The following is a 15,167-nucleotide window of genomic DNA, read 5'->3' on the forward strand; positions in this document are numbered from 1 at the left end:
GAAACAAAATGGTGTTTAGTCAATACAAGTGACCATACTTGTAGAATGTATTAAGTGTTGCAATCGGCCTCAACCTAGACATGTATATTCGCCACATGAAATAGATTTGTGTTGTATGTGTTCGGTTAGAGGCAAGCATATTGATGCTTTTATCTTGGCTTAGATAATCGGCTAAAAGAGAGTGTGGGCTAAAATGTTGAGTTTGATTAATGATTCCATATATATGTGACTCTAATGCCTAATGTATATATGGGCTAAGTACCTTGAGGTCCTCTTTTGATGTTCAAATGAATTGTGTTAAATTGCTTAATGTGATTAAAATGCGCATGACCATTGTGTATTTGAGCTAAAGGGTGGCCATATGACCTATTAAACTCCTTGTCATATTCGGCCATAAGCTAGCATAATGAGACTTTAATAAGTTAAATTTGTTTGAATTAGCTCAAGAGCTTAGAGGACCACAGTTGGATAAGGGAAAGGAAAAAGTTATCGAATAGCCGCCGAAGCCGTTCGACAACATCCGAGGTAAGTTTTCGAGTAATGGAACTTAGATTATGATTTGATTAGATCATGTTTTAAGCAAATCAAAATCATGCTCTTTGTATGTGGCTATTGAGCGGAAATTGCAAGTGTGATAAGTGTCTTGTGTTTGAGCTTTGGTAATGAAAATGAAATACGGATGTGTCATGATTTATTGATAAATGTGCATGGTTATTGAATGATGTCGGGCTAAGTCCCAAGGCTTTGTGCTAAGTGACTATATCCGGACTAAGATCCAAGGCATTTGTGGAGTTACTAATTACAGGCTAAGCCCGAAGGCATTGGTGCAAGTTACTAAGTCCGGGTTAAGTCCCAAAGGCATTTGTGCGAGTCAATAAATCCGGGTTAAGTCCCAAAGGCATTTGTGCGAGTTACTATAACCGGGCTACGTCCCGAAGGCATTTGAACGAGTAGCTATATCCGGTTAAATTCCGAAGGTACGTGATTCGGGAATGAGCGATCTTGCTGTAAAAATTTCAGTTAATACGCTTGTGAAATCCCAACAATGAGGTATGTTTCAGATGTGCATTGGAATAGTTGATTCCTTGAATAATATTCGCCAATCGAGTAATGAGCTTCGGTATTTGGCTAAGATAATCCCTTATGTTTGAATATAGGGGTTGGAATGTGAAGTAGGAATGATTTGAGAATATGTATATATGGAATTATCCGCTTAGTTATATGAATGCTATACTTGGATGTGCTTAAATTCTTTGCTCAAAACTTACTAAGCATTTAATGCTTACTCCGCTTATTTAATTCTCTGTTTTATAATTTTGGTTCTTCACTATCGGACTCGAATTTTGAAGTCGAAGTCGCCCACACTATCAAAGCCCCTTTTGGTATACTTTTGGTTGAACTTTGAAATGGCATGTATAGGACTACCCTTTTGTTGTTGGTCATGTACCCTTGGTTTTGTGTAAATTTGGATAGCCATGCGAAAATGGCTTAAATATACTTTGATCATAGCATTATAATCGTTTTGTATGTTGTCCGTCGAAAGGTATGGAAATGTTGGTAACGGTTAGCCATGGGAATGGTTATTCATGATCACTTTTGGTATATGTATGACAAACTCTAGTTGATCCATGGAGGATCATGAAATAGGTAAAGTTTACCTTAAAAATAGATGCTGGCAGTAGCAGTGATGTGGATGTGAAAAATTACTAAAGATAGTAGGAATGGAATTTAATAGTGAATAAATTATGTAATCGAACCTTGATGAATCTATTTTCATAGGAAAGTAACGAAACGTTCATATGAGCAGTATATTATGAGATGTTAAAGTTTTCGTGAGACAGGGCCAGAACAGTTTCTGGATCCCCTGATCTGACTTTGGAAATTCTCTATAAATTAACCAGAGACAATTAGAAGTCATACCATATATGTATAGATTCATTTTTGAGTCTAGTTTCATTAGAAACAAATGGCATAAGTATTGAAGCCCTGTATAAGGAGTTATCTAAGTCGCAATGTACGAAGGTCAGTGTAGTCGAACCCTGTAGCAGGGGAGAATTTAACTAATAAACTGTACTAATTGGCCAAACCAAAAATTCTAGAAAAAAATCTGTAGATGGAAATGTGAGTCTAGCTTCAGGGAAAAATTACGAAACTGATTTTTGAGTTTTGGAACTCAATATATGATTTTTAATGTGACAGTGACGCAGCTTAGCCAACCGCCTGGAAATTTTAAAATGGATTTGTGAAAGTAAGTGGATTAAGCTCGTTAACCCCTCGTGTCCGACTCAAAGCGGTCTCAGTGCACGGGTGTTACAATTTTATTGGTATCAGAGCTACGATTTAGTCGATTCTAGGACTACTGTAATGATTTGGGTTTAGCTATACATGCCATTTTATGTGATTATTTGATAGTGTGGTGATTTCTGACATTTGCAAATGTGTTTATTTATAGTAATGGATCCCGATCCCGACCGAGCGGTAGCTGATGATCTTGAGAGTGTAGCGCCTACTCCCGCACAAGGGACAGCGCCGGCGGACTCTCAACCTAATGCTAGAAATCCGAATGATGAAGCTAGACAAGCTTTCTATTGCGTGATGAATGATTGGTTCAACCAATACCTTCGAACTAATACGGCTGTTCCACAACCTCCATTCCCGACAAATACCACCCCCGCACCTACAATACCTCCGGTAACTGACCAAATAAGGTCAAATAAGCCCCCAGTTGACAAAATCCGAAAACACGGGGCTACTAAATTTAAAGCTACAAACAGCGATGATGCTGAGCAAGTGGAATTTTGGTTGGACAACACTATCCGGGTACTCGATGAGCTATCTTGCACACCCGATGAGTGCCTAAAGTGTACCATCTCCTTGCTACGTGATTCTGCCTACTATTGGTGGAACACGTTGACTTCTGTTGTGCCCAGAGAGCAAGTAACTTGGGAGTTCTTCTAAACCGAGTTTCGAAAGAAGTATATCAGTCAGAGATTCATTGACCAAAAACGGAAGGAATTTCTTGAACTCAAACAAGGTTCCATGTCGGTTACCGACTATGAACGAAAGTTTGTAAGGCTTAGCCGGTACGCACGAGAATGCATTTTCTCAGAAGTTGTAATGTGTAAACGTTTCGAGGATGGATTGAATGATGATATAAAGCTGTATGTTGGCATTTTGGAAATCCGAGAATTTGTGGCACTTGTCGAGCGAGCTTGCAAAGCCGAGGAGCTCGAGATGGAGAAAAGAAAAGCCGAGGCGGGGAGCAAGGAGTTTCAGAAGAGGTCTTGGGAAGCCCTTCCCACAGTCATCGAAGAAATTTAGAGATGGCTTAGGCCGGTCTAGAGACACTTCGGGCTTTTCTAGACGAGATCGCGATTGACCCCTTGTGAGTGCACGAGTCACTTCGGTCGCCAGTGTTGGAACTGATCGTTGAGACAGAGCAGAGTGCCAGTATTGTGGTAAATGGCATTCGGGGAGTTATAGATTCTGTGACCGCTCCTGTTACAAGTGCGGGTCAGTTGACCACTTCATTAAAGATTGCCCGGTTGTCTAAACAGAATACAAATCAGAGTGGGAAACCGCGTGCTACCACTGCTCGAGGTAGACCATCTAGAAATACGGGCAATGCTAGTGGTTGTCAGAGAGGATCTAAGGATGCTACGACCAGATCTGAGGCTCATGCTCCTGCTAGGGCTTATGCTATACGCGCACGCGAGGATGCTTCCTCACTAGATGTTATTACCGGTACTTTTACTCTCTTTGATACTAATGTGATTGCTTTGATTGACCCTGGTTCTACCCATTCATATATATGTGAAACCTTAGCATCTAGTAAGATGTTAGCTATTGAGTCTACTGAGTTCGTAATTCGGGTGTCAAATCCCTTGGGTCGTTACGTGCTTGTCGACAAAGTGTGTAAGAAATGTCCCCTAGTAATTCGAGGTTCCTATTTTCTGGCGGACTTGATGCTTTTGCCGTTCGATGAATTTGATGTTATCCTCTGTTTAGATTGGTTGACCGTGCATGATGCGGTTGTGAATTGCAAAAGCAAGACTATTGATTTGAGGTGCGCAAATAATGAGATAATCCGAGTTGAGTCTACGGACTTAAAGGGGTTGCCAGCTGTAATATCATCAATGTTGGCTCAGAAATATGTTAGAAAGGGGTGCGAAGCATACCTTGCGTATGTACTTGATGACAAAGAATTGGAAAAGAAACTCGAATCTGTACCGGTGGTTTGTGAATACCCAGATGTTTTTCCCGAATAATTACCAGGTTTACCACCTGTTCGGGAAGTAGAGTTTGGTATTGAGCTTGTACCTGGGACTACGCCGATTTCGATAGCTCCGTATCGTATGGAACCAACCGAGTTAAAAGAGTTGAAAGCTCAGTTGCAAGAATTGACGGATAGAGGTTTCGCTCGACCAAGTTTCTCACCTTGGGGTGCACCAGTATTGTTTGTGAAAAAGAAGGACGGAACCATGAGGTTGTGCATCGACTATCGTCAGCTGAATAAGGTGACAATAAAGAATAAATATCCGATACCACGTATTGACGATTTGTTTGATCAACTAAAGGGAGCCTCAGTGTTTTCAAAGATAGATTTGAGATCGGGTTATTACCAGTTGCGAATTCGAGATTCGGATATACCCAAAACTACTTTCAGAACGAGATACGGTCACTACGAATTCTTAGTGATGCCGTTTGGGCTCACTAATGCCCCTGGGATATTTATGGATTTGATGAATCGAATCTTTAGACCGTATTTGGATCAGTTTGTAGTTGTGTTTATCGATGATATTTTGGTCTATTCAAGAAATGAAACCGATCATGCTGAACACCTGGGATTAGTGTTGCAAATTTTACGGGATAAGCAGTTATATGCTAAGTTCAGTAAGTGTGAGTTCTGGTTAAGAGAGGTTAGCTTCTTGGGCCATGTGGTATCCGCATCGGGTATTCGAGTTGACCCGAACAAGATTTCGGCCATACTTAACTGGAAGCCTCCGAGAAATATTATTGAGGTTTGGAGCTTTTTGGGACTTGCCGGTTACTACCGACGGTTTGTAAAAGGTTTCTCAATGATAGCCACACCCATGACGAAGCTACTTCAAAAAGATGTTAAGTTCGAATGGACGGAAAAATGTCGAAAAGTTTTGATCAATGAAAACTTATTTGATGAAGCTCCAATTCTAGTGCAGCCCGAATCAGGCAAAGAGTTTGTCATCTACAGTGACGCCCCCCTACTTGGGTTAGGTTGTGTATTGATGCAAGAAGGTCGAGTTGTGGCCTATGCGTCGAGACAATTAAAGCCACATGAGAAAAATTATCTGACCCATGATCTCGAATTAGCTACCATCGTATTCGCCTTGAATATATGGCGACATTACTTATTTGGTGAGAAGTGGCATGTATTTTCGGATCACAAAAGTCTCAAATATTTGATGACTCAAAGAGACTTGAATCTGCAACAAAGGCGTTGGCTTGAGTTGTTGAAAGATTATGAACTTGTCATTGACTATCACCCGGGAAAGGCTAATGTGGTTGCGGATGCCTTAAGTCGTAAATCACTGTTTGCTTTACGAGCGATGAATGTACACTTGTCTGTTCTACCCGACAATGTGTTAGTAACTGAATTAAAGGCCAAACCATTATTGATTCATCAAATTCGTGAAGCTCAGAAAGTCAATGATGAATTGGTTGCAAAACGGGCTGAATGTGTTCCAAATATGGAATCAGAGTTTCAAATTGATGAAGACGATTGTTTGAAGTTCAGAAGTCGTTTGTGTGTTCCAAGAAATGCAGAACTCATTTTGATGATTCTGAACGAAGCTCATTGTAGCCGAATGTCAATTCACCCGGGGAGTACGAAAATGTACCACGACCTAAAACGTCAGTTTTGGTGGCATGGTATGAAACGAGACATTTTTGATTTTTTCTCGAAGTGCTTAGTATGTCAACAAGTGAAGGCGGAACATCAAGTGCCTACGGGTTTACTCCAGCCGATCATGATACCCGAATGGAAATGGGATCGCGTCACGATGGATTTCGTATCTGGGTTGCCAGTATCGGCAAGTAAGAAAGATGCGATTTGGGTTGTTGTGGATAGACTAACTAAGTCGGCTCACTTTATCCCCGTACGCACGGATTTTTCATTGGATAAACTAGCTGAGTTGTATGTTTCTCAGATTGTGAGATTACACGGGGTACCGATTTCTATTGTGTTGAATAGAGATCCGAGATTCACCTCGCGATTTTGGAAGAAATTGCAAGAAGCTTTGGGTACCAAGCTGCATTTTAGCACCGCTTTTCATCCACAAACCGATGGTCAGTCTGAGCGGATAATTTAGATACTTGAGGATATGTTGAGATGTTGCATCCTCGAGTTCAGTGGTTCGTGGGAGCGGTATTTACCTTTGATTGAATTCGCTTACAACAATAGTTTTCAATCAAGTATTAAGATGGCACCTTACGAGGCCTTGTACGGGCGTAAATGCCGTACACCATTGTTTTGGACCGAGCTCGGTGAAAGAAAAATTTTCAGAGTGGATTTGATTAAAGATGCTGAACAGAAAGTAAGAATAATTCATGAAAGTCTGAAGGCAGCATCAAATCGTCAGAAGTCGTATGCGGATTTAAAACGAAGAGATATTGAGTATTAGTTGGGAGACAAAGTGTTTCTTAAGGTCTCACCTTGGAAAAAGATACTCAGATTTGGTCGTAAGGGCAAACTGAGTCCGAGGTTCATCGGGCCATATGAGATATCCGAATGAGTTGGTTCAGCTGCGTATCATTTGATTTTGCCCCCTGAACTTGAAAAGATTCACGAAGTCTTTCATGTTTCGATGCTTCGACGTTATAGATCTGATCCGTCACACGTGATTAAACCATTAGAAGTTGAAATTCAATCTGACTTGAGTTATGAAGAAGAACCGATTCGTATCCTAGCTCGTGAAGTGAAAGAGTTGCGAAACAAAAGGGTTCTGTTGGCAAAAGTGTTATGGCTCAAACACGGAATCGAAGAAGCTACTTGGGAAACCGAGAACTCTATGAAAGAACGATACCCAAACCTGTTTACCGGTAAGATTTTCGGGGACGAAAATTTCTTAAGTGGGGGAGAGTTGTGACAGCCCTATAGTGGCCCTAGTCGGAAAGCGGTTTTGGGACCGCTAAACCGAGTCACCAAATTATTTGAATGTGATATTTATGGTCTAAAATATGTGAATATGAATGTGCAAAAATTTTAAGCTTCGATTTAGTTAATTGCATGTGAATGTAGTACATAGGACTTGTGTGACACTTTTGAAATGTGATAGGCTGATCTATAAGGATCTAATAGTGCATGTAATCAAAAGGAAGGACTTGCATGTCAATTTTCCCCCCCTAATTAGTAGTGGCCGGCCATGAGCATGGGTGGACAAAATGTTATGGCTAAAAACATGTCATAAACATGTTGGGTTAATGCATTATGTAAGGAATAATAAAATAAAGAGCATGGGCAATGTGTGTGATTGTTTCCCCCCCCATTGCCGTGAGTTGAAGGAAAGAAAACAAAAAAAAAAAAGAAAGTGTTCATTCTTGAACATCTTTGGCCGAATAGAGGAAAGAAAGGAAGGGGAAGAGCTTGAGAAAATCGGCTATGGTGGTTTGCTAGACTAAGGTATGTTTGATGTTGTCCATGAGATTCATGCATGTTTTTAGTTGTTAGTTTGAGTTCTAACTAGCCCATGGTTCAAATCTTTACTATGTCATGGAGATGACATTCGGCTAAGGTGGATTGTGTTGATGTCATTTGCATGCTAAAAGTGAAGCTTTGTAATGGTGCATGTGATGGTGGATTGATGACTCTTGAATCTTCTTTTTAGCATTTTTGAGTGAGACATTAAGTTCTTTGTTTAACCATGACCAAAATTGAAATGGTATGGTGTTGTGATGCATTCGCCATGGTAGGAAGTAGAAGGAAATATGGTTGTTGTTAGATGAAGTAGAGTCTAACAAATGAGCACATATGTGCATTAGTTGCTAGATGGAGAAGAATCGGCTAGCAAGTTGTGTGCCAAGGCCGAATATAATTTTGTATATTAATGAGTAATGCATGTGTTGAATTGATGGAAAGGGAGAGGATGCTTTAATAGTGTATATATGTGTATTAGCCAAGTTTTGAACTTAAAACAAAATGGTGTTTAGTCAATACAAGTGACCATACTTGTAGAATGTATTAAGTGTTGCAATCGGCCTCAACCTAGACATGTATATTCGGCCACATGAAATAGATTTGTGTTGTATGTGTTCGGTTAGAGGCAAGCATAATGATGCTTTTATCTTGGCTTAGATAATCGGCTAAAAGAGAGTGTGGGCTAAAATGTTGAGTTTGATTAATGATTCCATATATATGTGACTCTAATGCCTAATGTATATATGGGCTAAGTACCTTGAGGTCCTCTTTTGATGTTCAAATGAATTGTGTTAAATTGCTTAATGTGATTAAAATGTGCATGACCATTGTGTATTTGAGCTAAAGGGTGGCCATATGACCTATTAAACTCCTTGTCATATTCGCCATAAGCTAGCATAATGAGATTTTAATAAGTTAAATTTGTTTGAATTAGCTCAAGAGCTTAGAGGACCACAGTTGGATAAGGAAAGGAAAAAGTTATCGAATAGTCCGCCAAGCCGTTCGACAACATCCGAGGTAAGTTTTGAGTAATGGAACTTAGATTATGATTTGATTAGATCATGTTTTAAGCAAATCAAAATCATGCTCTTTGTATGTGGCTATTGAGCGGAAATTGCAAGTGTGATAAGTGTCTTGTGTTTGAGCTTTGGTAATGAAAATGAAATACGGATGTGTCATGATTTATTGATAAATGTGCATGGTTATTCGAATGATGTCCGGGCTAAGTCCCGAAGGCTTTGTGCTAAGTGACTATATCCGGACTAAGATCCGAAGGCATTTGTGGGAGTTAGTAATTCCGGGCTAAGCCCGAAGGCATTGGTGCGAGTTACTAAGTCTGGGTTAAGTCCCGAAGGCATTTGTGCGAGTCAATAAATCCTGGTTAAGTCCCGAAGGTATTTGTGCGAGTTACTATAACCGGGCTATGTCCTGAAGGCATTTGAACGAGTAGCTATATCCGGTTAAATTCCGAAGGTACGTGATTCGGGAATGAGCGATCTTGCTGTAAAAATTTCAGTTAATACGCTTGTGACATCCCAACAATGAGGTATGTTTCGTATGTGCATTGGAATAGTTGATTCCCTTCGAATAATATTCGCTCAGTCGAGTAATGAGCTTCCGGTATTTGGCTAAGATGATCCCTTATGTATGAATATAGGGGTTGGAATGTGAAGTAGGAATGATTTGAGAATATGTATATATGGAATTATCTGTTTGGTTATATGAATGCTATACTTCAGATGTGCTTAAATTCTTTGCTCAAAACTTACTAAGCATTTAATGCTTACTCCGTTTATTTAATTCTCTGTTTTATAATTTTGGTTCTTCAGCTATCGGACTCGGGAGTTTTGAAGTCGAAGTCGCCCACACTATCAAAGCCCCTTTTGGTATACTTTTGGTTGAACTTTGAAATGGCATGTATAGGACTACCCTTTTGTTGTTGGTCATGTACCCTTCGCTTTTGTGTAAATTTGGATAGCCATGCGAAAATGGCTTAAATATACTTTGATCATAGCATTATAATAGTTTTGTATGTTGTCCGTCGAGAGGTATGGAAATGTTGGTAACGGTTAGCCATGGGAATGGTTATTCATGATCACTTTTGGTATATGTATGACAAACTCTAGTTGATCCATGGAGGATCATGAAATAGGTAAAGTTTACCTTAAAAATAGATGCTGGCAGCAGCAGTGATGTGGATGTGAAAAATCACTAAAAATAGTAGGAATGGAATTTAATAGTGAATAAATTATGTAATCGAACCTTGATGAATCTATTTTCAAAGGAAAGTAACGAAACATTCATATGAGCAGTATATTATGAGATGTTAAAGTTTTCGTGAGACAGGGCCAGAACGGTTTCTGGATCCCCTGATCTGACTTTGGAAATTCTCTATAAATTAACCAGAGGCAATTAGAAGTCATACCATATATGTATAGATTCATTTTTGAGTCTAGTTTCATTAGAAACAAATGGCATAAGTATTGAAGCCCTGTACAAGGAGTTATCTAAGTCGCAATGCAAGAAGGTCAGTGTAGTCGAACCCTGTAACAGGGGAGACTTTAACTAATAAACTGTACTAATTGACCAAACCAAAAATTCTAGAAAAAATTCTGTAGATGGACATATGAGTCTAGTTTCAGGGAAAAATTACGAAACTGATTTTCGAGTTTTGGAACTCAAGATATGATTTTTAAGGTGACAGTGACGCAGTTAGCCAACTGCCTGGAAATTTTTAAAATGGACTGTGAAAGTAAGTGGATTAAGCCCGTTAACCCCTCGTGTCTGACTCCGGCAACGGTCTCGGGTACGGGGTGTTACAGAATTTCTGTTGGGCAATTGAAATTTGTCATCTTGGAGGAAATGGTTAAGAGGTTGGTAATTAATAACCAATCTTAACTTTCCTCTAATTTTCTTAGATCTTTTATTTACATAGAAAGCTTCGCATGCCCATTGAGAATTTGATGGATCAATTAGATCTTGTTGTTGAAGCTCTTTGCATTTTTGTTCTGCTAACAACAAATGATTCGGATCCATACCCATGTGACTGGCTTTTGTTGGTTTTATGTCTTCATTTTTCTTAAATGAAAGGGTAATAAAGAATTCAGAATATTTCCATAAAGGATTTGGACATTTGAGCAGGAATTCTGAATGAGAGTCTACACAAGATTTTTCTTTTAGGTCTTGGACAATTTGAAAATAATTTTTTCTAACTAGATGGAGAAAAGTTTGGGTGTGGAGACAAAAGGTTGAAATAGATTTTTGAAAAGTACTCCATTAGGAAGAATTCTTAAGTGTTGGGCTTTTGTGTAGAGGTCAAAACCTACTACAATATCTTTTCCAGGAAGTTTTGAACCCAATATTGTAGTTCTAACACAACAACCTGGAAAGAACTGAATAGTAATGGGCTTACTAATCAAGTGGGTAGCAAAAGAATGGTTTGTAATAGAATTAAAATACCTGGCATGTGGCTTCCATCAATCTGTAGGTAAAACATCTGGGTTCATAATGGTTTCAACTGCTCCAGTATGCAATTGCAACACCCTTCACTCGTATCCGTTGTTGGAACAGAGTTACGGAGCGTTACCAAAATTTTTCAGAATATTTCCCAAATAATTAATGCAAGTTACTATTCATTAACCAAGATTATTCATAACATCCTTTAATTAGACCCTCGAGGTCCAATTTGAGCATTAGAATTGAGTAGGGACTTAATTGAAACCTCTAAGAATTTTTCACTACATTTCAAAAAATTTTCAAGTTGCAGGGCTCACACCCCCGTGTGGTCTAAGGGACATGCCCGTGTGACCCTAGGACATGCCCGGCTGCAGGCCGTGTTTGATTTAGGTTGCTCTCTGACTTGCACACACGACTGAGACACATGCCCGTGTCTCTGCCCGTGTGCTCAATTCTGAGCATTCTATTTCTCAAAATTAAGGTGCAGGGGACACATGACCTAACCACATGCCTGTGTTACCAGACCATGTGTCACACACGGTCTAGACACACACCCGTGTGGACAAAATAAAGCCATTTCTAACTTTATTTCCCACACAAAATTTCACCCATGACCTACGCTTGAATCACACATACAAATACCAACCATTTCAAGCATTCAAGATATGCAAACTCTATTATTCAACATGATATATCATCACAAGCATTCATGTTTACAGTCTTACTCTTTAATAAGCATACTTGTTTCCCCTTTCTTAATCAAATAATATATAGTGTAACAACCCATTTTTCAGTGAAATCAGAATAGTGATTTTAGGACTACAAATCCGACTGAAAAATATAATTTATTTTTATTTTATTATATGGTCCTTAATATGGTAGATAAGTCGTGTGAAGATTTTGATACGAAAATTTTATCGATTTAGTGCTTAATTACGAGAAGGACCAAATTGCATAAAATGCAAAAGTTGAATTCTAGTTGCTATAAGGATCAAATACCTATTCAAAACTTAAGGTCCTTACATGGTAATTAGACCATTAAAGAAAAGTATGTAGATTCTTGGTGACTCATCCTGTAACAACCCATTTTTAGTCAAATCAGAATAGTGATTTCGAGACCACAAATCTGAGGTCAAAATATTTATTCTATTATTTTATTAAAGTTTACAGCATGATAGAATTACTGTCTGAAAGTTTAGTAAAGAAATTTTACTGTTTGAATGCTAATTTTGGTAAAAAAGACTAAATCGAGTAAAGTGTAAAATTTGTGTTCTACTAGCTAAAAGTGTCAAGTAGCTATAGAACATTAAAGTAAAGGTCCTTATGTGGTAATTATACCACTAATTTTGTACGTGGACGTTCTTGGACATGATTAAATGATTTTTAATTAATTATAACAAAGGTTAATAATGTAATTTGGTATTAAATGATGAATTAAATTAAAGAAAAACAAGATATCATCTTGTTTCTTCTTCATATAACCAAGTTTAGGAATCAAAACACCATTAAAAGAGCTTCAAATGTTTGGCCATAAATCTTTAAGCATGTAAGTCCATTTTTGCTCAGTTTTTTAATGATTTCTATGTTTTTGAGATTGTTGCTTTGTATCTAGCTAGCCCGTACCTTAAAATTTGAAATTGTTAAAGAATTAATATGTTGCCATTGTTGAATGCTTGATTTATTTGATGATTAATGATAGATTATGAAGATTTATTGATAGATTTACTAGTTTTCTAAAGTGGTGTTTGACAAAAATGTCAAAAAGGGATTAAATTGAGAAAACGTGAAATGTGGTGGTTAAAAGTGTGAATAAATAAAAGATATGGGCTACTAGGGACACTATTAAAATTCGATTAAGCATGGGTTTATGATTAATTGCATGAACTAAATTGTAAAAGTGTGAAACATTAGGGGCAAATTTGTAAATTTGCCAAAATATGAATTATAGGCTAAATTGAATAGACCGAATATTTAATGTGCTAAATTTGATAATATATAGATCAATATAAGCTGAGATCGGGATTAGATCGAGGAAAAGGAAAAGTGGACAAATAGTTGATAATTTCTATCCGAGCAATTTGAGGTAAGTTCATATAATTAAAATCTAACTTTTAAATGCTTGTAATTATTTGAAATGAATGTATGTAATTGAAATGTATGTAATTGAATAAATGATCTACTTGAAATACGAATGCCTTATGGATATAGTTTGACGGTTAACGAGCCTCGTTTGAACCGTAGGATTTCGTAGGATATGAGTGACATGTCACCAGGGTTACTATTTAGGTCAAGATCCTGCATGTGTTGTGGACTCACCTCAGCTCGTATGAGCTTACTGATATATCAGCTCGTAAGAGATTACTGTTCTCAGCTCGTCAGAGCTTACTGTTTCAACTCCATAGAGCTTATTATTCATCAGCTCAGGAGGAGCTTACCGATCATAGCTTGAAAGAGTGGATATGATGATGAATTGATAGATTACCGATTAATACACCTAGTGTGTATCACCAGTGTATCTATCGATATTCTAATAGGTTCAACAGACATAAATTCTGTTATTGATTATGTGAAAAAGTTATGTGTTATACAGATAAATTACTATTATATGGATGAAGTACTGTTTAAACAGATGAGTTACTGTTATCGAATGATTTACTGTTTATATGATTGAGAGTGTGTAATATCCTGATTTTGGGCCTAGTCGGAATAGCAGTTTCGTGACCACAAAATCCGAGATATAAATAATTATTTTATGATTATTTTGAGGTCTATGATATGATTGCATGATTGTGTGAAAATTTTGTGAAGAAATTTTATGCATAAAGTGCTTAAATTGAAATTAGGGACTAAATCGAATAAATTGTAAAACTTGCATTCGAGAAGTTTCTAGTATGAAATTGTTTTGAAATATTAATTAGGAGGTCTTAAATAGCAATTTTACCAATTTCTATGTCTATGGACAAAAATTGGACATGGATGGAATTTTTGGAAAGTTTAATAGTAAGGGCATTTTGGTCATTTAGGGGTAAAATGAATTAAAATACAAAATTAAAAGCCAATTTTGCTCATCTTCAACCCCATGGCGGAATATAGCAAGGAGAAACCATGGCTAGGGTTTTTCAAGCTTCCAATCTCGATTGTAAGTCCGTTCTAGCCTCGTTTTTAATGATTTTTACGTTTTTGGAGTCCCTTAGCTCGATTAAGCTTATGCTAGCAATAATTCAACCTAGGGTTCATATTTGGAAAAATACCCATAGGTGAAATTTGTGTATTTTGGTGTTTTATGATAGAATATGAGGTTTTAAATTATGTTAGACAACTTGTACTACTCGGTTTTAAGTGAAAACGAGCAAAAGGGCTTAATCGGTAAAAATACCTAATAGTCATAAGTACATGTTAGAGTGAGAATTTGATGTTACCATAGAAGGGAAAAATGATCAGCATGTCATAAAACATAAGAAAATAGGCTGAAGTTTAATTTACGAGCTTTGGGGCAAAAGTATAAATATGCAAAAGTTTAGGGGCAAAACTGTAATTTTTCCAAAATATGATTTTGGGTCAATTTGTATAATGTGAGTCCTAATTATACTATATTTTAAATGATAGAGCAAGGAAAACTAAAATTCGGGCTAAAATGGGGAAAATACCAAGTTGTGGACGAAATGGTATAAGTAGCTATTTTCGCATACGAGGTAAGTTCATATGTAAATGTTGGTAACATAGTTATTATTTTAAATGTTTTAATGTTATTTAAATGATATGATAATTATTATGAAATGTTATACTGTGATAATTGTTTGTTAATATGTCAAATTATGTGATATACTTGGAAAATGTGAAATACTACCGAGTATCGGTAACGGCATTCTGTAAAAGATGGTTGAGACACATGATTGGGAAAAAGGTCCCGTTGCACCTTAGGAATGGATTAGGATACAAGTGACATGTCACTAGGATATTTGGGCATCCGAACTCGTTGAGTTGAGTCCGAGTTCACTTATCGATGCGAATGTCCGAACTCGTTGAGTTGAGTCCGAGT

The sequence above is a fragment of the Gossypium arboreum genome, chromosome 8 (genome assembly GCF_025698485.1).
Source record: "Gossypium arboreum isolate Shixiya-1 chromosome 8, ASM2569848v2, whole genome shotgun sequence".
NCBI classification, from domain to species: Eukaryota; Viridiplantae; Streptophyta; class Magnoliopsida; order Malvales; family Malvaceae; genus Gossypium; species Gossypium arboreum.